This window comes from Xiphophorus hellerii, chromosome 2, assembly GCF_003331165.1.
Source record: "Xiphophorus hellerii strain 12219 chromosome 2, Xiphophorus_hellerii-4.1, whole genome shotgun sequence".
NCBI lineage: Eukaryota > Metazoa > Chordata > Actinopteri > Cyprinodontiformes > Poeciliidae > Xiphophorus > Xiphophorus hellerii.
The window spans coordinates 25,311,618-25,331,590 of record NC_045673.1 but is presented as its reverse complement, the minus strand read 5'-3'; the positions used below and the strand labels follow the sequence as shown (position 1 = coordinate 25,331,590).

General features: G+C 41.9%; 1 protein-coding gene and 1 long non-coding RNA gene across 5 annotated transcripts in view; one reads left to right on the top strand and one right to left on the bottom strand.

Moving 5' to 3' along the window:
* Positions 1–8,186: 8,186 nt before the first annotated feature.
* LOC116710311 (uncharacterized) lies at positions 8,187–10,829 on the bottom strand. The gene is made up of 4 exons (XR_004337076.1): positions 9,395–10,829; positions 8,907–8,957; positions 8,443–8,526; positions 8,187–8,289 (listed from the first exon to the last, which is right to left on the bottom strand). It is a non-coding gene; the product is annotated as an uncharacterized LOC116710311 (long non-coding RNA).
* A 91-nt stretch (positions 10,830–10,920) lies between these two features.
* LOC116737181 (alpha-1,3-mannosyl-glycoprotein 4-beta-N-acetylglucosaminyltransferase C-like) overlaps positions 10,921–19,973 on the top strand; it is a 58,714-nt gene continuing 49,661 nt past the window's right edge. For 2 of the 4 annotated variants that reach the window (XM_032590221.1, XM_032590212.1), the window contains exons 1-2: positions 10,921–11,139; positions 16,081–16,189. The gene's annotated coding sequence lies outside the window, so the exon portion shown is untranslated. Of the gene's footprint in view, positions 11,140–16,080; positions 16,194–19,973 lie in introns of all 4 variants that reach the window. The other 2 variants (XM_032590216.1, XM_032590227.1) reach the window with 2 other exon arrangements.

The window sequence follows — 19,973 nt, the reverse complement described above, 5'->3', positions numbered from 1 at the left end:
TTGCTGCCTCCCTCCTTCCTGGCGCGCAACGCTTCAAATTAAAAACATGAAAATATGTCGGGGCTTCAGTTGGTTGAGCTGCAACACTGGTTCTGTCTCTTAGAGTTTTCCCCCTTACTTGTTACTGGATTGTGTGTGTTCTTTTTTTGTTGTTGTCTTTTTTTATCTGTGCAAATTGGTTTAATTAGATGATTAAAACACTGAACAAAAAAGCTTAACCTCAGTTTGGCTCCAGTAAGCCAAATTCCTCACTCTTGTGAAGAATTGCTAGGAGGTCGATTCATATTACTTCTTTTCCCTGTGATTTATTTTGAGATTATCTAACAGTTTGATGCATTTTCTATTATGTGACACAAGTGCTTTTTAAGAAACTGCAGGAAATAAAAAATGTGAGCAATTAAAAAAAAAAGAACAACTGTTTTCCACAAGATGTAGATAGATTTTACATTTTCTGAACAAGAAATGAAGGGAAAATGAAATAATTGAAACATGAAATCCAGCTTACCTAAACGTGCTTTTGAGAGGAAAAACAGAACTTTGAAATAAAGGTGGAATCTGTCGTTTGAGATGTAGGACATAAAAGAAAAAGTCATACTTATCATTTTAACATCCGCCGTCTTTGCTGCGGATTTGTTTCAAAGCTTAAGATTCTAAAAGAAAAAAATCCAGCTTTCCAAAATGACTTTGCTTTTGCTTTTGCAAACTATACAACTTTAAAAGTTCATACCCTCTTTAAGTATGCGGCGTGGATTTTTCCCCACTGAAAACAGAACTACATTTCAGGTCGGGGAATCCAAAAGTTGTCCTTCTGAAATAACATTGAGTGCAAAATAAGATATGGTGAAAAACAAAATTGCTAGCGTCCGGAGAAAACCCATTCCTATTGGGGCTGGAACCTTCATATTTGCACGTTTCTGGTACACTTGAAAAGCTGACGCACAACTGACATCTGCATACAACAACAACGGATGACGAAGCTGCTTCTCTGGGCCCACAGGGCCTTAATTTTTGCTCCAAAAGACGATTTGATAAGACGCTGGAAGAGACTGCTGTTGTGTTCCTGTGTTTTTGCGTCACTGAAGCTTTTCAAGCCTAAAGTAGCATCTCAATGCTAAACATGCAGCAGCACAAACAACCCCTAATGCTAATGTTAGCATCCACCGAAGTATTTTTTTTCAGAGTTACACGAATGACCTGTAGAGTAGCTACTTTACACCAATCTGATTGTTGAACACCGTAACAGATTAAGTATCTTTGTTGTTGAGCTCATCTGTCTATTTATTCGAGAACTTAGCAGCAAAAAGGGGGTTTGTGACGATTAAGATGTGAACGGACTCTCCAATTAACTTGATTAAAAATTTTTAGTCGAGTCACATGGCTAGCATTTTTTAAAATTCTGTCTCATTGCATTTTATTCTACACATGCACCGTCTTACCCACACCCGCTTTCAGGTCAAAGCGATCCGGTCTGCCGCTGTAAATACTGTAGAGAGCATCTGGAGGGAAGGTTAGATGATTGCCTGTATCGACTGTATTGACTTTCATCCTGTAAAATGACCCAGCGCAGCTTTTTATTCGACAGCCAGCCACCTCCAGTGACAGATACTTGATGGAGCTTCCCCCCCCCTCATATTTTTTTCTTCTTCTTCTTCTCCTCCTCTTGCTCTGGAGAAGCGAATGCCTCGTCAAACCAAATGCAACTTGGAACATCTAACAAAGCACTTTGTTGCGTCGTTGCGCACAGCATCGGCTCCAAAGGCCACGCAAAGTGACGAGTCCTGCCACTGAAAGGCCGTCGCTCCAGACGTTACCAGAGAGACGACTGCATGTGTCAGCTGCCTGACAGAAGACGTGGAACTGACACGCTGCCCCGCTGTGTGGTTTCCATGACAATCGGGGTGCAATGCCACAACAATAATTTAAAATCTGAGCTTTGAAGGTAGCGGTGGCGTGTTTCCCCTTCAGTTATCATCATCTCACCTTAAAGTTCAGAATATAGAGGATGATAGTACCTCCAGATGGACATGTTCCCAGATAACCAGCACATCATCAGCAGTTTAATCAGCAGCTGGGTTGAAAAAAACAAAAAAACAAGTTCAGCTCTCCGTTGGACAAGTCAAGCTTTAACGACGACGGTAATAGAGGATAAAGCCGACGGTTGGGGAACTTGCTAGGGCTCCGATGTGTGACGGTGTGAGACTCAGATGGTGATTCAGTGCCACAGAGGCAGCTGCCATGAAATCCAACTGACAGCATCATGTCTCATCTGAGACGCCCTGTGGCCAAACAAACGGCGGCTCATTAAAGGCTCCGTTTGGACCGTCTGTGCCGAACGGGGAGCGAGGTGACATTGACTCGTAATGTGGTCGAGCGAGGTGGTGTGTGAGCTAGGAGGAGGTGTGTGTGTGTGTGTGTGTGTGGTAATAAACCTCGACAGTTTTCCTCAGCCTCCATACTCCATGGCCTCTTACCAGTTGCACTTGAACTTCAGGTGCGCTGTCTCCTGAGTTAGCTGAGAGAGTCAAGCTGGAGCTGACAGGCAGCGACGCAATCTGTGCGTTTAGGTGTGAGGCTCACGTGCAAAACGCGTGATGTTCTAGTCAACCCACCCACGGCTGTGAAAGACTTTGTCAAAGGTTTTTTTTTGTCGAAGCATTGTGCAAATGTGACGTCATTGTTTCTGTTCTGAAAAGTCTTTGAAATGCAGAGGTTCAAGGTAAGTAGTTACCTGAAGGGTGGCAGAAAGTATTACGGAAACAACGATGTCTGAGTCAGTGCTGAAAATGTAGCGTCGTCGTTTTGTGGAAGACAGACAGACCAGACAAAAACGTCCCCAGCACGTGCACATCAAACTTTCCTCTTTATTAAAACATGCTTTAGTTCATTTTGAACATAAACGCTTGGTGGCTTAAAGGGGCAGTACTACGTAAAGTCTACTTTGTTGGAAGTCCTTGAATCCCCCCCCCCCTTGCAACCATTCAGCTGTGCAGAACGCTTGGTGGGACCTAACGCCACCTTCAAAGACGCAGCTCAGCCTCACAGAGGGGCTCTTCCTCTGTGGCTCCCCTCGCTCAGCTCCTTCAGACTAGCCAGCAGCAATTAGCAAACACCTGTTGGAGCTGCTCATTATATGAGCTACTTCTCAGTGCAACACTGGTAAAAAAGTTGTTAAAGGGTTAATAGAGGAGCCATGTTGTGATGACTTGTGATGTAGAGTTTCAGAAAGAGCAGGAGTTTTTTTTTTTTTTAAAGAGACAAGGCCCAATTTCAAGACAGTCAAATTTCTTTTGTCATATTTGATATATACAGAATTTGTATTACAATTGAAGGTGGAATTGTCACTTTGTTGTGCTATGAAATTATTCTACGTGGCTGGAAAACACATAATATTGCCCCTGTAATATATTTTTAACCCGTTTTACCATATTTTCAAGGGTGTGCGGTAATTCTAAACTCAGCACAGGGTGTCTATAACTTCAGAGCACTTTCTTTAACTGGACAGTCACCTCTTAGAAAACTGCTTCATTCATTCAGCCGCAGCTCTTTGAAATGTTAAAAGGTGACATAATGATTTCATTAGATTTTTTTCCTGTGCACGTTATCTGCATTGTGAGTCATACTGTAGTTGTTGTTTTTTTTTTGTCGCTCAACGCGATTGACAGTCATCAGCTTCGTCTTTAACCACAACGGAGCCCCTGCCTGCGTGCTAAAAAGACACCCGCCGCTGCGTGTGCTGAGAGAGGAGGAGGTTTTTATGAAGACTTAACATTTCATCCATTATTCATGGAGAAGTGGAGGAGACCCAGTGAGACGGGAGCCACTTCCATCACTGCTCTGTTATGTTTGACTCGTTCAGATGAGTGAGTCAAACGAACCGCTGGGAATTCCTCCCTCTCTCTGAGCAAAAAGTAAAATAAAAATAAAAAGCACACTGCCGCAGGACATTTTCTTTCTGTTGTTTTGGCTTCCAGGCGTCCAACCCGCGCTAACAAATGTGGCTCCGTGCTCCTAATTAAATGTCATTTTTCTTAGAAGATCTTATTAAAAACAGAAACTGGGCGCAAAGGAGCAGGCCTTAACATTGTCCAATCGATAAACATATGATTGACAGATTTACTGTTGCTGCGTTTTTTTTGTCAGTGATAATGTTGGGGGGGAAAAAAAACATGCAATTTTTCAATTGCAGCGTTTCCGTTAAATAAGAAATGGAGTTAAAGTCACGTGTGAATATTTGTGTTCACGCGATAAGTCATTTAAAAACATGCCTTGCCGTCATTCTCCAACTGCTTTCTGTCTTCTTCCTCTTCTTCGTGGTTGGCGCCACCAGCAACATCCGGTTGTTGTTCGTGTGACTCGTGCGATGCGAAAAAAGTTTTCAATTGCAGCTTGGCGACAAACCCTAATTTCAATATGGCCGAAAAACTACCTCGTCCTAGCGACAAACCTTTTTTATAGAGAAACTGTTTTTTTTTTTTTTCAAAATTACCGTGTTTCCATTAAGCTAATTTATTGTCAAAATGTCAATTTGCGCAATTATCTGGTCAATGGAAACGCAGCTTGTGTTCTCTATGTACAGAGCTCTGCAGCATGTGCTTTACTGCGGCTCCTCTGAAAAGGAAACACGTGTACTGCTTCGTTTTGAACAATAACAAGTAGGAGGAATCTATTATTTGCCGTCATTCATATGCAAAGCTATCCTCTATAGGAACATCCTCCTCTTCAGTCTGCACTCAGTGGTTTGCTGCTGTTGCTTTGTTAGTCGTGTGTCGGTGTGTGCTTGAGTTTAAGGGGGAAAAACATCATCCTATATCAATTATGTCGAGTGGCCTCTTCAGGCTGATTAGCACATAAGAGGCCGAGCCAAGCGCTTTTGTTCTGGAAGCATACGGGGACGGAGACGGGTCGGTGTGTGTCTGTGTGTGTGTCTCGGCGGAAATGCTGTGGAGGACCATCGAGGTTTGATCAAAACCGAGCTCATTGGCTCGGAGTGAAACGTCCTCTGTGTTTGGCTGTTCTCCCAAAAACAGACAAATAGACAATTTGTTTAGAATAATTTCTGTTATTTTGTCCCCAGAGCCAGGTTGCCTGGTGCTCGCCTCTGTTGCCTTACAGCCATAAGGTTCACATTCTGGTCTTTTTCATAGTTTTGTTCTTTCAGCGTACTACGGCGTCCTCCCACGGTCCATCTGCGTTACGTTTATTGGTTATGCTAAGTTGCACTTATGTGGGAGAGTGTGTGTGCGTGGTTGTGTCTGTGTTGACCATGTGTCGGCCTGGTGCCTCTTACCCCCGCTCAAAAACCACAAGGCAAACGCAACGGTCATCCATCTCTGAGCCATGCTTTTGCCATCGGCTGAAACATTTAGGGACGATAGACCTATTCTTTTTCTCGAGATAAGATAATTTCCCCGTGGTTTTCTCAAGATAGCAGGTTGACTGATGTGTGTGTTGAACGTTGAACAACAATGGGACAGGATGAGGTAACAAGTTCACTTTCCGGTAGTTTTTGCAAGATAACGAGTTAGTTTCCCCGATGGCTTTCCCAAGATCACAAGTTAACGTCCCAAAGGTTTTCTTGAGATAACGAGTTGATTGGTGTGTGTGTGTTAATCCTCACACCGTCCTTCTAATGCATGCCACAGTAGCGGGAGGTCACTTATAAGTGTATTGCATGTACGTGTGACCTTTTTCCATCGGAAACAAGTAAGATAATCGTCTCGTTATCTCAAGAAAACAATTAGTGTCTTCTCGTGATGATGGAAGAAATGATCTGATTATCTTGAGAAAACATCACGGTCACAGCTGCTCAGAGCAGCTTTGTTCTGTAGCGGCTGGGAGGGATGGAAGCAGGACGAGTCACTGAAATTATTTTACTGTTGTAGACAAAAAAAAAAAAAAAAAACGATAGCAAAGCATCATTGTAGAAGCAGTTATTCACTATTGAACCAACACCAAACTGCTTTGAGCAAATGAAAAAAGAAAAATGCAAAAGCAACTTGAGAAATGATCTTAAGTTCAGCCTGTTGCATCAGTCCTGCTTCAAAAATGATTTACTTTGAACAGCAATGTCTGTAAGTGCAAAATAATTATTTAACTTAACCATTCACCTGTCATGATTATAAGGAATAATTTCCCTGTAATGTCAGACCTTTTGTGTTGCTTTGGTTTACAACATGAGAAAACAGCACAAAAGTAAGTTTTACTCTAACATGACTCTTAGTTCTCCGTTTCTCTCCACTGTTACATTCATGCTTTGTTCTTAACTTGATTGGACTGCGGTTGCCACAACGTACATCTTGTACCAATATATGATGTATACATGTTGTAATTGGTCTTATTATAGCCGCTTGTTGTTTGTTGTTGTGGTTTCTCAGCTTTGTTTTCTCACTTCCCGCAGGTCTAGAGGCTGACTTCTAGGGTGTTGACTTGTGTTCTCTCTATGCTTCTTTCTCTCCTCTCCTTTTAAACCTGATCCCTTTCTTCCGGTCTGTCGTCTCTGTGTCCATTAAAGTTGAAATAAATCCCTCTAAAATTCTAATAAAGTATTCTGTATGTGTAGAATCTACACACACCCGGAGTCTCCATGAGGGCTTTACCATTGACCTTAAGACAGTTCTTTTGCAGCAGGCTTTTTAAACCCATTACTGAACAATACGTCTGATTTTCCTCTCTTCTAACCTGAAGATGAAGAGCGACTGCTCGTTCGCACGGGGAGCTCCTGCGAACCTTGGAATTATCACTTCTGAAATATTCAGACGTTGCCTCAGTGGGAAAAGAACAGCAAGACTGCAGGATTCATGCAGCTAATTGGCTTGCAGAATTTCCTCTGAATGCCTACTGTAACTGCGTTCACCTTTTGCACACACAGTAGGGGTGTGTGTGCAAAATTAATAGATACCCTTCAAGTCTTTCAGGCCTGTAATCATCATCCAGCCTTTTACAATCTGCAGGAATCAGAGCTTTATTGTTGGGAGGGATTGTATGCAAGCATCTATCACTGCAGATGAAAGTGCCTGGGAGATAACTGCAGGTTGAAGTGATGATGGCGGTACAGCGTAGCCCTCTGTGGGTAAGAAAGAATTGAAATGATAGAGATATTCACGAATATGTTCTGCTTTCTTCGCATTTTATTAAAATTCATTTCTAGAAGTGGGAAAGCTTTACTTGCTTTTAAAAGCGCCACCAGTGGCAGGCAGAAAACGTACAACTTCATGCAGAAAATGATGCACTATAAGAACAAAAGGCTTTAGTTTAATGAAACGTGTTGCTGAAATCAGTCCAGTCAAACATATTACTCAGATTTGTGACCCTAAATTGTTCTTTTAGAAACATGTCTTCTATACAAGTGTGGGTTGCATCAACTTGAAATTACAATTATAGCACCTTTAAAGAGAAATAGCCTTTTAAGCATCAAAAGTGGTGACGCATTGTTTCCATATATTGCACAGGCATGGCTTAAAGTTCGACACAAACATGGTTGTTGCGTTTTGCAGCTTCAGTTACCTTTCACAATCTGTTAGATTACTGTTCAACGGCCAGCAGATGTATTTTTACTCACCGAGAACCACAATGTTGCTCTGAACAAAATCAGCTTATTCCTTTTTATTGTTAATATAAGGGCAGCTGAAGCAAACCTACGCTGGGACCAGGTTTTGGGGTAAATGCAACAGACCAGGGTTATTTTCAACAAGCATTTGGAAATGAAAGTTTCAGGTCAGTTTTGAAAAACCTGACCAAAACCAGAAAACCTGTGAAAGAAGGACACCAAGCAATGGAAGTGAAAATGCTAAAAATTTTAATCAGAAGGGGTTTTAAATATTGACACGTTGTGGTGGGCGTCGTCGCCTGACACATTGTGGTGGGCGGCGGCGGCGGCGTCGCTTGACACGTTGTGGTGGGCGTCGTCGCTTGACACGTTGTGGGCGGCGGCGGCGTCGTCGTCGCTTGACACGTTGTGGGCGGCGGCGGCGGCGTCGCTTGACACGTTGTGGGCGGCGGCGGCGGCGTCGCTTGACACGTTGTGGTGGGCGGCGGCGGCGTCGCTTGACACGTTGTGGTGGGCGGCGGCGGCGTCGCTTGACACGTTGTGGTGGGCGGCGGCGGCGTCGCTTGACACGTTGTGGTGGGCGGCGGCGGCGTCGCTTGACACGTTGTGGTGGGCGGCGGCGGCGTCGCTTGACACGTTGTGGTGGGCGGCGGCGGCGTCGCTTGACACGTTGTGGTGGGCGGCGGCGGCGGCGCTATTTACTTCACAGGGAATTAATCCACTCTTGGCTGTTTCCAGTTGCACTAAACATAAGATGAGCAAGCATTAGGCAGTAGCACCACACATATTGTTTCAGGAGTTTCCCGTACAAGTCATGCATGAACTCTGATGTAGGATCACCACCACTGTGCCAGTGCTCACCACTGCAAGGTTTGGTTTAGTTTAGAGTTACCCACCTTTTTCACCCTGTGGTAAAACGGAATCCATCGACGTCAGAAAGGCAGTTAGTGTCTTCATAGAAATCTCACGTTGAGACATCACTGCCAGAGAGAAAGTAAGATAAGATTTATTTGTCATCGTCATCAACAGATTACAACGCGATTGAGATTTGCTCGACTCGAGTTAAGATGCAGGTTATGTGTATATACATAATATACAAAGATAAAGAAATAAATAGTACAAAATGAGAAATAAATAGACATCAGAAGATGGTTGCAGCGCCTGGAGGTGTCGCAACAGAATTTACATTTTTAACAAAGTGGTGTCAAGAGCAGAAGTTCTTATGCCTTTGAATTTAGTGCCATGATTGCCATCGGGTAGAAACTGTTTTTTTAGGCGATTTGTCCTGGTTTTTATTGCTCTGTAATAAAGTAGTTAGCAATATTTAATTAATCCCTCCCAACCAAACCTTTATACTTACAGATGTTAATCCTGTGACCCTCTTCTCCAGAAGCAATTGGCAAACATAATCCTGTTGGCAACAGTGTCATGTCAGTTGCATGAAGTAACACAGCAATCTTAGTGGATCCATTGATTTTTGGCAGCTAGAGTCAAATCAGCCATTTGTCACAAAAATATAACCAGTCACAAGATTTATTCAGATGCCAAATGAGACAGGGGCTTCTTAGATTTGAAGACACAAAAAGCCAGCCTAAATCAAGTTGTCACGCAAGCGTCAGGTAGCTTGACCCAATCAGCATGCGAGTGTTTGCGTAAATGACTAGTGTGATGCACTTTGGGGTTCTCTGGACTTGATAAGGGTCCTTTGTGCTATACAAGCACAAAGCCATTTACCATTGTAAGGGAATTACCCACTAGCAATGCAAGCATCACAAAAACCTTTACGACTCGAATATAGTTCTACAACAAGCTACAAAACAGTAACCTTTTGAAAAGGGATTCACATACCTTTGTCAAGCCACATAAATGCCACCACACAAAAGAGAAGAACACAAACACACGCCATGGTTCCTGCCACAAGCTACAGGTGTAACCATGTGAGGCTTATAAAGGCCAATCCCTGTGGCACAGCTGTAGCTCATTAACTTTAATTGGCTCTCTCTTCAGAAAGGTCACCCAGGGCTCAATGAGACTCGGTTTTAACATTTTCAGAAGTGATGCCAGTAAAGGAAAATATCAAATTAATGTAAAAAAAATAAAAATAAAAGAATAGAAAGAATTTAGTTGAATTATTGAGTTTATTTAACAGCCTTTGTTTTTTGTTTTTTTTCCTGTTTATCTCCTGCCCACCCTCCAGGTCAGTAGGTGGCAGTAATACACCTTCATAGCTGGTCTGCCAGCTATGAAGCCTCTGTGACTTCTTAAATTTCAGTTTTGATATACATTTTGTTATTGTTTAGCATCTGTTGTATATAAAAAGAAATACATAAAAACAAATGCACAGTCAACTTGGTGAATTAAATCTATCTCTTTCCATGTCTCAAGACGCCATCTTTGCCAGGTCTTTCTTGTGAAACAGATTTCAGATCTATCATGGTTAAAATAATAACATGTATAAAATCATGTTGTAAAAGAAAAATAAAGTTTGACGGGGAGCGCTTCTCTCGTTAGCACAAACTAAGTCCTGTAGTTTTCACTTTCACAGGCAAACAGTCTCCTCTGCAAATCCAATCTGCATTCCTGTTAAAACAGAAAGCAATTTTGTTTTTTTTAAAAATTGTCTGAAGATTGATTGAAACGTAAATGTCAAGAGCAACTTCATACTAGTCAGAATGTTCTTTTTTTCAATAACACTTTCCTCCACAGTTTTCCTTTGCGAGCACCAGCAGACCTGGCGTCAGCAGGCTGCATGAACTACTGCAAATATTACGCTTGAGGTAAAAGAGAGACAGCTGGGTGGGAATTAATTTCTGGGAATAACTAATAGAAAACAGATTTTGCAGTAAACCCTCCTCCGGAGGTGATACTTTGGAGCGATCCCTCATGCTGTGACTATATGTGGTGACAGGGGAACTGAAAACTGCCTTTTAAACAGGAAGAAACCTCCTGCAGTGTAAGTGTCTCAGTCTAAGTATGCCATCTGCCAAGACTGACACCATAAACTAAAATTTCCTCTTCGCTTTCGGGTAATGTCCAAAGAGACACTCAAAAAGTACTATAAATATAGTTCATGTATTTCCCCACACAAATCAGTTTTTTTGTTGTTGTTGTTGTTTTTGTTAAAGTGTTAAGAGAGACGGCTTTGATGCGGTGCCTCTTTAAGGCTGCCTGTCCAGACTCCAGAGAGAGAAACTGGTTGAGATGGTGGCGATGGAGGAGGATACAGGGAGCCAATCAGAGGCAGTAGATGCAGACATACTCTGTTTGTAACACCTTGTGTTGGAGAGTGCGGGGGTGTTGGGAAGGTGTGTGTGTGTGTGGGGGGGGTGGGGGGGGGTGGGGGGTTGTTCTCTGATGGATGGGGGTGGGGAATCAAAGCAAAAAGGAGGAGAGGCGAGCATCACTGCAGCGGAAGCACGCTCCCTGCCTTTTCCTCCCGTCTTTGCAACGACTTCTCTTTACGCCGAGAGCCGGTGCTTTCTCTCTCTCCTCCCCCCCTCCTGAGTGAGTCATGGAAGTGATTTAGCGTAGGTGAGTGGAGCGGCAACAGAAAGCCACAGTCCTGCTGGTGTGTGTGTCTGCGTCGTGGGCAGGTAAGCTCGCTCCTCCTCTCTCCGATTATAGATCTTCTTCTTCGGCTCCTTGGTTTGCCTCTGCCTCCCCGGGAAGAGGAGCAAACAACTTCTGCAGAGTTTGCATCGCCTTCTCCTCTCCTCTTCTCTCCCCCCACCCCAGAAGGTAGTTTTATGACCGGGCAGACCGAGGAGCGTTTTGTGCCTCCGGGATTGACAGGCGGACTCAAGAGGGGCTGATGAGGTTTGGACAGATATGAGAGGGGAGATGATGAGTCAATCTCTGCTTGAGGGACGCGGATGATAATGTGATGATGTAAATATGTGTGAGAGCAGTGAAAGAGAACTGCAACAGCTTAGTTCTTCAATGTTTAGGTGTTGAGATTGTGTCCCCGATGGGAAAACCCCCACAGCGTCCACAGCTGGAGCGCCTCTGGGCATCCCTTCCTGCTCCGTGTGGAATTTAAGTTTGTGGTGATGGAAGCAGGTGATGAGACTTTTTTTTTTCCCCCTTGTTTTTGGCTTGAGCTACAGCTGAGCTCTATCACAGCCTTCATCATGAGTCGAGCTGTAAAAACTGCAGCTCAGCCCGTGACACAAATCCCCGACCCCGCTCAGCTGTCGATGCGGGAGGAGGGGGGGAACGTGTCTTCATCTCACGCCTGGATTAGAGTGATTTACACTCGCTCCTCGTCTGCCCGCCCGTGTTTGTGTGCGGTTTGACCTATAATGACACCTAATGGCATCATGTGTCATCTGCGAGAGGACGCTGTCAAACGGGACATCGTCCCCCAAGCCACACTCGGCCGTAACATGGCAGCTGTTATTAATGTTAGCTCTCCTCGTGACCCTTGTCGAAACCGGTGCCAGTTGGCGGGAATTAATGGAGCTCTTAAATTTAGGAATTACTTGTATTGTCGGCAAAATTTATTCTCCTCTTTCTCTCTCTGGTAATTTCTTTCCGTCTTTGTTGGCTCACCCGCAAACTAGTCGTAAACACTTACTTTAAGTGAATCTACAAAACGTTGGGGTCATCGTCCTCAGAATTATCTTCAAACTCTTCCTCCATTCCGGCGCTGTCCAGCAGCTCAAAACGTAATCGATTCGTCTCCTTCAGTCTACCTGCAGCCCTGCTCTTGTGATTGGAACAGATTTAATATGAGGAATCAATAAAAGGAAAATGGGCTTTTATGACCTTGTAGGGGTCGCCCAGTGAAACTCTCATTTTGATCTTACCGTCAACTCGGTGTTGTGTTTGCAGAGGTTGAGCGTCTGTATAGACTTTCAAAAAGCCTAAACCGGCTCGATTTAAATTCAAGACGTCGTTGCAGAGTTTCAGTTTTTTGCAGTCGGTGAGGTCTCGCTCAGGGAAGCAATGTGAGGGGGGAGCAGGGGAAGCAATGCAACTGGTAAACAACATTACCAACGTCTGCCCTGGTTCTTCCGAAACTAACATCAGCAGGGTTTTTCTTTTTTCTTTCTCCAGAACATGTAGTGACAGCATTTTAAAAAGCAAACCCCGAGTTTAGAGTCTGAAGTCCTGATTTTATGCGCACTCAACTCAAAACTTACTGGAGTTGTTTTCTCCGGAGACAGGAAAGATCGGATGATTGCACATAAACTTTACTGTCTTTACACACTCCGATGTTGTGATGAAAAACATCTTTGAGTTTCGAAATTAGCTGAGGGAGCAAGTTTTGGGTCTTATGCGAGTAGGGGCATATGAAAACTTTCGAAATGTTGTGCTTACTACAGGCTATGTTAAAAGAGAATCAAATATGCAGAACGAACTAGGGCTGGATACATCCTGTGGAAAGACTAAACATTCTGAGTGATTTAGTTTCTTTGTCAGCCAAAGCAAGACACAACAAGAATATCTTCTGATGCTCGAATGAATGAAGAGGAAAAACTTTGAAAAAACCCCCAACCTGAAACCTCTTCAGATTTTGGGACATTTGTGCAACTCCTTGCATACTTTTAGACCTTTTCAAACAGACCTGTACGTTTGGATTTTTAATAGACAGCAACAGTACACTGTATTCTGTAAAATGGATAAAAAATTATTTTATGGTGAGGGATAAATTTGGACACCCCCACAGTTATTCCAAGCTCAAATGGCTAAAATTACTCTCAGGTGTATGACATTAGGTGCACATTATGACGGTGTCGTTATTTAGCTTTTTGCTCTGTTAATCATAGACATTTAGTTTGACGGTCTCCCGATTGCTGAAGTGAGCATAAACGTCACGATGAAATGGAAAGAGGCCTTCAGAGAGGAGACTGAAGCACCTTAAGAGTCTGGCAAAGGATTTGAAGAAGTCTTAGAAGAATATCAACTCAGCAGTTTCACCGTATGGAAAATGGTCTAAAAGTGAAGGATGTTCACAACAACTGCTATATAGCATGACCAGGTCTGGTCATCCAACCGCCCTGTTCCACTAATACCTTGCTCAGCTTGAAAGCAAGAGCTTCACTAGACTCGTCAGGGTCTCCATAGCATCACAAACCCAGAGCCCTAAAAGTAACACGATGTGATCTGAATGCGACACAAGCACAACAAACACAAAAATGCCTGCTTGTACGCTCCAAAGACGCTCGTTTGCTGTCTTGAGTTTTTATCACGTCTTGTCAGGAAGTCGTTCTCGTGACGCAACCAGTGACTTCACCCCATAGCCGATCAAAGACTGGGAGTCTTCTGATGACATGTTTACAACTCGATTCCACACACTTGGAATGGACCCCAGGGGGAAGTAGATATCAAAAAAGAGGCTGGTGCCACGTAACCGTTATAACCAAACAGAGATGAGTCAATCCGACAATGTCAAGGACGCCCCAATCATCGGAATGGCTAAGATAGTCTTATTGCTGTTGTGTGTGGTGTGTTAAGAGTAATATCTGGTCCGCTCAGAAGGTAGACGGGACCGCTCCGATCTAAAAACATGTTTGATTGTCTTGGTCGGATATCACAGTGTGTGTGGTATCCCCCAATGATGAACAAGAACTCAGCCTGTTGAATGTGACATATAACGAGGACTTATTTACTCTAGAATTGTGTTCGGGAGCCACAAAAATCCCTCAGAGGGCTGCAAATGGCCCCCAGCCCACACTTTGGACATCCATGTCTTAGTGGATAGGGTGTTTTAACTTTCTCTTTCGTTAGAAACCACGTTTCTGTTGCTACCTTTTGATTAGTGAGTAAAACATGTTTAATAGTGGTTTTACTGATGATGCGAAACACCGAGAAATAAATTGAGACAAATCAGATAAAAATAAAAAAATTAGACATCAGTGTATTTCTTCTTCACATGACCATATACGGATAACCTTTAAAAAAAAGCTTAAATTAACACCTTCAGATCAATGTTACAAAACATTTTTTCCCCTAAATGTATTCTCGTTAGTCTGTCTTCGTCTCTGCTTCACTTTCTCTCAGATGAAGTGATAAAAATAAGGAAGGTGGGTGGACTGCCCCTACTTTTAAGGAACAAGCGAAGTCTACACGGCCATCTGCTCGCAGCAGAACTTCCTTTTAATCACGCCGGCAGCCTCTGAGGGACCAGGCATAACATGCATAACATGTTAGTCACATCATATCCAAGCTGAAAGCCAAGCTTAGTGACTTTCATGCCACACACACACACACACACGCCCCCCTACACACACACACGCCCACACGCTCCACTTGACAAATTAAGCAGACTGGCTGCTTGTTTGTCCTTGTAAACACTTTCTGAACGATTGCTTTTGCCTTATATCGTTTTTACTCACATGAACACGTTGAACTGTGCTTCACATTCTGTTAGCCCCGATGCTGAGGCCTAACAGTCGAGTATGTATGTGTGTGTTTAAGCAGAGATTCTCACAAGTGTTCAAATCTTTGGTGATGTAAAAAATAAGCCCAAGATAAATAACTTTAAAATTTTTTAAAGATATAACATGACATTTATCTTGTACAATACAGCTGAAAAATAGACAAACAGGTTACAAGCAGAAGATAAAATAGGTGCAATAACTTGGCTGCATAAGTCTGCATATGAAAAATAACAGACTCAGGAGTTACACCATTGATTTCTAATAAAGTTGCTAAGCTTCAGCCCACTTATAAACTGGCCATCTTGTCCCACAACGTGTAAAGTGACGCCATCTGGTCGAGTAGATTTGAACTACATGTGGAGTGACGTCAACCAATAGGCAGAAGTTGACGCCTTGAGACTCCGCCCCTCCTCATTTGCATATAGGCAGATAGTAAAAATAGGAGACAGAAAAATGAAAAAAAAAAATTATAAGAGTTGTGGCAAAAAAGAACAACAACTAATTAAAGAGACAAATGCATCTACAAGTAAAAGGAAAAACAAAATATATATATACGTTTTAATAACACCAGAATTCTTATTATGTGCTCAAAAATATAACTTGTTGCAACTCAGCTGAAAAAATGAAAAATGAATGTCAATTAAATTATAAACATGAGGCAAACGTCTTTCAACAAATAATAAGAATTTGTGCATTTTAAGTGTATTGATTTACTCCTTTGACTATTTATTTCTTTTACTTTTAATTATGTCCGTTTCGGATCCCTAGATAAATGTGTGACTGACTTATACAAACCCAACATTTAACTATGGGCATGCGAGCATATATGCTCACGAGACCTCTACACGTGAGCTCTTGAAAGGTAGAAAGTGGCTCTGATTTAGATTTAATGAGACGCGGCAGAAGATAATGAGCCTGTTCTGCCTGAACACAGATGCAATGTGTTCAGGTGAACGTTCTCACCGAAGAACGCTGTGTTTGTGAGAGTCAGATGTTCAAGGCTGACAGAACATGCCATCCTTTGTCTTATGGACAAACAAGTTATTAGAGGGACGCGTGCTCGAAAACGCTTGAGACTTGTTGTGAACGACCAGGTCAAACTCAGTCGTCTTCTGATTCCTCCTGTCGTTTGTGTTGCTTTACTTTCAGACCGGCGCGTGATGTGACTGAAAGGATTCATGCCAGGCCAGAGAGAACAGGAAAAAATAAAAAATAAAAACTTTCCCTCAAACAACATCCGGTCTATTCACGCCAACAGGTAGGTAAGCTCTACGTTAAATTACTGGTTTTAAAACGCTTCTAAGTTTAGCGCGTGGAGCGCTTTCGAGCATTGACGTCAGACTTTTTTTTTTTTTTCCTCGCGCAACTGAGTTGTCACATGAGCAACAGTGGCGCTAGTTTTCAGACACTGTTAACAGCTTTAAACGTGTGAGTACTGTCTGTACTGAACCTGTGTGAGGTGCATCTGAAAACGAGCTGCTGCCTTCACTTTGTTCTTTGATTCATTGAAACTTTCATGAACGAATCGTCAACTTTCTGGAGCAAACAGTAAGTCGGAGTAAGCAGTATTAGCTTCTGGAGATTAGTTTCTGGAGTACAAATTTGTACATAGCTATGTTCAAATGTACAAATACATTAGCTATTTGAACATAGCTAATGTACAAATGATATTAGCTATGTACTAGCTAATAATACAGATATTATATTTGTACATATTAGCTATGTACAAATAGCTAATATTATTAGCTATTTGTACATAGCTACATTCTCAATTTACAAAGAAATGAGAAATAATCAAGGTGGTTCTGCTGAATAAAGCTTTGGAAGGTGATGTCACTGCTCTAGACGTAGGGATATGAGCGCCATCTTGAGGGGCCATAACCGACAAAAACAACTGTCTCACAGATATTTTGAATCCAAGTTACTTAAAATTATTTAGCAATGGTACGAACTTGCTGCGTTATTGGATGTAATGTCCAATCATACGACCGAAACGGTAAAAAGATGGAAAACGGACTTTAGTTTCACTGTTTTCCTGCCTGGAAACAATGCGAGGGGGCTAAGCTATCAGAGCTAAGCTATCAGAGCTAAGCTATCGGAGCTAAACTATCGGAGCTAAGCTATCGGAGCTAAACTATCAGAGCTAAGCTATCGGAGCTAAACTATCGGAGCTAACGAAAAGGAGACGAATGTCCTGGATATCAGAGGTGAGACGTCCTGATATTACGTTCTCCAACATCCCAAGATATCTACAAGTTTGCTCCAGACTTTTACATTCTGGTGAGTGTTTAAATTCGCTCTGTTGGTGTTGTGTCATAATTTTTTGCTATGATTTTGTCCAGGTGTACGCATGTTCAGTTTATGTTGAGTTCATCTAAGTGGGTCAACCTTGTTTAGGTCGGGCTTATATTTTTTATGTAGCACAGTCCGAGTTTTGTCAGTGGACATCGAGGTTATTCCATTATTGTGAAGTAAACTATTTTACTAGCGTTATCAAATTTACAGTATTAATACTGATGTGTGTTCCGATATGTCTTCTTCAAGGCAAACCGACGTATGAAATGGATCAGCTCAATCCAGACTGAATCTAGGTCACTGCGAGGTAAACGCCACAACATCAGACCGACATGCTCAACAATTAAAGAGGCGATACAGCAAAACCATGATGGATCACCAAGTTACAAAGACTGTGTTTTTATGATTTACCCCAGAAGAGGTCAATAATAAAAACACAGTAGTAGAGGCTATAGAAGAGGAGCAAGTTGTAGAGGCTGAGGAGGAAACCCCAGGAGAGAAGCTCAGCAAGGCTGCAGACTCTGAAGAGGAACAGGAACCATTTGTGTTGAAATATGTGTTCAGTTGGAAGTGTCTGTTTTCTGTCATTTTATAATTTAATGTGGTAAACATTCATGAAACGTTTGATTCAAGCTCTTCAAGTTGCATGTAAACAGGTGATGAAATGAGTCACATTTCAAGTAAAAATTTGATATTTAAAATATTTCGGGTAATAAACATACATGTAATGAAAGATTATATTTTTAAAAAAACATTTTATGTGATTAAAGTAAACAATTATATAATCAGACATTTTGCTGTAAACATTTAACGTAACAATCAAACCAGATGAAAGAGCCCATCTTTAAACATTTAATGTGTAATTAAACAGTTCAGAGTAAACAATAAAGGTGACGAGTAAAAGTTATGAAATAGATCACACTTTAAATAAATATTTGTTGTATTTAATATATTTCAGGTAAAAGGTGAACATGTAATGAAATATATCCTGTCCTAGAATTTTATGTAATTGAACATTACAGGTAACAAATGTGACGATCATCTGAGGTAATACATTTTATGAAATTTGTTATTTTTTACAAAATATAAAATTAGTTAAAAAATTACAAAGGGGTCAAAATGGAATAAAAATATGTGCCTAATCTATACAGTTTAGTAGAATAATTTCACATGGATTTTGAGTTAATGGGTCACATGACCTAGAAGCTATTGAAGAAAAATGCTAAATTTTGTCTACAGAAATAGCTAAAAAATATAAAAAGTGTTAAAATGTAATAAAGATGAGTGTGCTTCATCTATACAGTCTAGTAGAACAATTTCACACTGATTTTGAGTTAATGGGGCACACGAATTGGAAGCTATTGAAGAAAACATTTAATATTAAAATTATTTAAAATACTGAATATGACTTAAAATTTTAATAGAGGATAGTGTGCCTCGTGCAATAGCATGTATTACCACTTTTTTGTATCAGTTGGTCACAAGGCAAGGCATTTATTTACAGGAGTGTTTGGTTCGGAAATTGACGGCCCCCCAAGTGAACCTCCGAGAGCTTGAGGAGGGAGCGGTAGAAGTAGCTGGCCAGAATTAGCGTTCATAAATCGGATCAACCTTGAGCTAAACGCCCTTTAGGAGCGCGAATATCCAAAATCCAACCTGAAAACAACCTCACTGCGGTCAGTAACACAATGAAAACGGCGAAATAAAGTTTTTGGTCTGTGGCTTTTAAAGATGGCGCCGAGCGACTGCGCGAGTCGTAAACGTCACACGCAGTGACGTCGGTTCCAAAGCTCTATTCCTTTTTTACTGTGTTTTCTACACGTCACCCACCCTAGCATGTCTTAGCGCGACCATCAACTCCTGAAACCATGCGCATGAACAAAAGCGCACGTGGGGTCAGTGCGACCTCGACAGACCGTGCACAGGATAAAACGTTCGCAGGAGCCAATTGTAATTAAACTCAAGGAACTTTATATGGATGAAAAACCAGTAAGTGCTTGTAAAGGTGAAACAAAAGCTTTCTCTTTAGGGTTCACACGTCGGATTATTGCTTTATAAATACCGCACGCGCTCCGCAGCTCCGTTCTTACATGTGTTTTACACCTCCAGCAGCTCCGTTCAGTGATATCCTGCTTCCACATGAAAGATCCTCCATCTTTAGAGAAGGTGTGAGGGTGTAGAGAATGACACCTTGGTGCTCGGGTGTTTGAATGGTAAAAAAGTTCAATCTGTGAGCAGCTTACAGGTAAACAGGTTCTCTAAACAGAATATCAGACATTTCAATAGAAGTGGATTTTTCTTCATGTCTTTTTACCACAAAGAGGCAGTCCTTTGATACAACATGCTTTTATGACTGATTTTCTATTTCCTGGGTGGGGGGGGTTCATGCTGAAAGGGAGCTTTTGGCTCTTTTCTTAGTTTATTCAGCTGATTGTTTACATACAGTATTTAAACCAACATGACACTCTCTGTTACTGAATCAAACTGTTTCCTTTTTTTAGGTTACTTAGGATTATGGTTATCAAAAATAATTTCTATTTGCTAAGTGCCAGAATGAAGACACTTTTGTTACAGCACACTATTTAAACCTTTGAACACCTATATCCTCCTGAGACCCAGCAATACATTTTTGTCCTCTGTGGAGGACATAGGTTTTTTTGTTCATAACTCTGAAACCATACATGCCACTGTGTTAAATCCTGTTGGTCCTTAGAGAGGACATCCTGGGCCTCGAAATGTGTTCATAT